This window comes from Orbicella franksi, chromosome 7 (genome assembly GCF_964199315.1).
Source record: "Orbicella franksi chromosome 7, jaOrbFran1.1, whole genome shotgun sequence".
Taxonomy (NCBI): domain Eukaryota; kingdom Metazoa; phylum Cnidaria; class Anthozoa; order Scleractinia; family Merulinidae; genus Orbicella; species Orbicella franksi.
Genome location: NC_138151.1, coordinates 29,699,367 through 29,702,410, shown reverse-complemented (window position 1 = coordinate 29,702,410; position 3,044 = coordinate 29,699,367). Strand labels below are relative to the sequence as shown.

Genomic DNA, 3,044 nt, shown 5'->3' with positions numbered 1-3,044 from the left:
TTTGCGGGAACAATTCGGTTTGTTACACCTTCCAACTCAGCAAAGTGTCTGAAATTTTTCTCCGAAATTTGTTCGAAATAAGACAAAAAGTGTCCAAACGTTTTTTGCAAGTAATGTAAGAAATTTTAACTGCAATGTTTTTTACATTCTTGGTTGCCTTTTTTTTGTTTTCCTCTTTCTCAGAATCAGACATGAACGCGCTAATAAGAATGGCGCTGCGTAAAATCGCTTTTCTACCGTTCGGCTACATGGTCAATCAATGGCGATGGAAGGTGTTCATTGGAGCTATCATTGAAGCGAACTACAATGCCGAGTGGTGGAAACTGAGAACTAAGTACCAGGAAATTAAACCACCTGTGGAACGGTCCGAAAAGGACTTTGACCCCGGATGCGAGCACCACATTCCTGCGAACACACCTTACATCAGGTTTGAATTTCGATCTTTATAGCTTACAATTATGATCAACATATCGCCTCTCTTTAGATTTGACGAAATTCTGAACTACGCTGGCCAATGTTCAAAACCAATCCGGAGTAGACAAATTTGGCCGCTGTGCCTTCCTAACCTAATTAAATACTAATGAAGTACGGCTTGACTCGTGAAGGTAAAAACCCCTACATTGAGAGCAATGGGCGTGGGAGGGGTACGTTCTTTTGCTTGCGTTACTTGCGTGACAGACTGGAGAAGAACCTCTTGTTTTTCTTGCGCAGGTATTTCATGAAGTACGTGCTACAGTTCCAGCTGGTTTTAAAGGACCTTTACATACATGTTCCATCTACCAGTCAAAGGAGGCAGGAAAGAAGATCGGGTAAGTTTATTAGTAGAGCTACTACTTTTTTAAGAGATAACTCAAGTCTCTTTGTGCGGGGAGAAAATCTGTTCAAGGACCACTGAATCCCGTGTCGGAGCTTTTTAATACTGTAATGAGTGCCAAAGCGTTTGCAGAAAGGGAAACAGAAAGAGTTGGGTGAGTTGAGCCTGTGCAGCAGGCGTTAAACGGGGGAGGGGGAAGCAAAGCGTGGATGGATGGAGGGAGACTTTTTTACCACCATACCTCTCCCCTGTTTTCGCCTGCAACGCAGGCTGTGTGAGTTGAGCGCTTGGAAATGTGTCAAATGCGGGCATCATTTCTATTTCTTAGGCGTTAAGAGCAAAGGTCTTTCACTCGTCGCGTCTGTAAAACTGTAATACTGTAGTACCGATTCACTGTTCATGGTGCTATCCTTTTCCTCTTCTCTTTTTAGCGATATGCTGAAGATGGGCAAAAGCAAGCCTTGGCCGGAAGCCCTGAAGAAGCTGACCGGAAGTGAAACGATGGGTGTTGGAGCGCTGACTGAACATTTCGAACCGCTTCGTAAGTGGATGGTGGAGCAGCGTGAAGAGATCGGATACGCCGCTCCTGGGTGGGACGACGAGGACAACATTATTGCAGATGGAGTCACTTCACTCGTTCCATTCCTATTAAACACGTTTGTTTGCGCCTTGGCTACACTCGCTGTGTTCTTTCGTTGAAGCCGTCAGCTAGCTGCGGCTCTGAGTAACTCAATTTTCCAACTGTAGTGTGCAGATTATTGTTTCATTTCAGATTTAGAAGTGATTATATTTCAAGTAGTTCGGCAGTGTATTCGCGTGGTTTTCGTTTCTATGTAATATGGTTGCAGATATTTCCTTGGTTTTAAAAATAAGAAGTGGAATAAGCACATCGCTTTTTCGTTCAGATTAATCGTGCTGGTGCAGTCCTTATGTTGACGACTTCCAAGTCATTCTCTACCCATGGTGGCCTGCGTCGATGACGGGATTCGCGCCCGTACCCACTAAAACCGAAAAAACTTGCGCGCGAAATCCCACCAGCCACGCGGGGTATAGTCATGATAGAGTAAATTCTATCCTACTGAACTGAAGCTTTTGAGTGGAGTCTAGGTCCTGTTACCAATTAATAATAAATAATTGGAGGAAAATATTAGGCAAAGCGAAGCCTGTTTACGATTTATCATCTTAGTGAAAAAATTTACCGGTCAAAAAGTCATGTGAAGGGAAAAAAGCCCTGGCCTGGGGACGCGGTTGGTTATCTCACAACCAGTGGGGTGGGGTCAGTGGGTTAGAGGGGACTTGGGTGTCTTACTTTCCGCTACGGCAGGTTCCGTTTCGCCTTTCATTGGCGGTTAAATATTTCGTAATAATACAAAATATTTCCCTATTTCGCCTAATTTCCGCTGCCTTAGAAACCCCTCTTGGTAACCTCTGTTCTCTCCGTTCGTGTAGAGTTACCCTCCCTTCTATCTTGGGTGTCCCAGCCTGACCCCTCCCCAAACGGGCTGGGTATACGCGAAATTTCAGTAAACATTTTCCACAGATACTCAAGCAAAAAACGTTGGAAAGCATTTCCTTGTTGGTTTACCGACGATGTACCTTATAATAGGAAATTAACGTTCATGTTTATAAGGGTAGTCGATCGAAATTAACGCAAGTTTAGTTGAGGTGGATCGAAGGATAAAATTCCTTCAAATAAAGAGGATTAACGCGAAAGAGATGCTAGGATTTCAAATGAGGGTAATTAATGTGACTTATAATTATTACACGAAGGAACACAACTTGTTGTGAGAACAGGAAATTTTAATACTAAATGTAAAAATCCGAAATGTAAACAATGTTCGTGGAACTGTCACTGAACGTCGGGGTTAAGCGAGGAAATCTGGCCACTTTGAACTCTTCACAGTGTCCATGACACCAGCAGATTTCCACCATGAAAAAATGATGCTCTTTCCTTTTTCTGTCCCGTGCCATTCGTACACAGCGGGCGCACTAACTGAGAGGTATATAGAATACCATAGAATTCCGGTAGTAACGGCACCCCCCTCCCCCCCCCGAAAATATCAGGAAGTTTTAGCAAACCACGACGGCGACGGGGACGTTGAAAAAACGACAGAAACCGTCTGCATTTTATGACCGGTGCCAGCCTTCGGCTGGGCCCCGGTAATGGTTTTTTATTATTTACAGTGAAACTATAAAAATATTCGCGCGTTTCATCGTACAGTCGTACGAT

General features: G+C 43.9%; 1 pseudogene across 1 annotated transcript; it reads left to right on the top strand.

Moving 5' to 3' along the window:
- On the top strand, positions 1–1,754 carry LOC145493928 (angiotensin-converting enzyme-like; annotated as a pseudogene). Its single transcript, XR_014050202.1, has 3 exons — positions 1–427; positions 712–809; positions 1,246–1,754. The product of XR_014050202.1 is annotated as an angiotensin-converting enzyme-like (transcript).
- Positions 1,755–3,044: the final 1,290 nt, after the last annotated feature.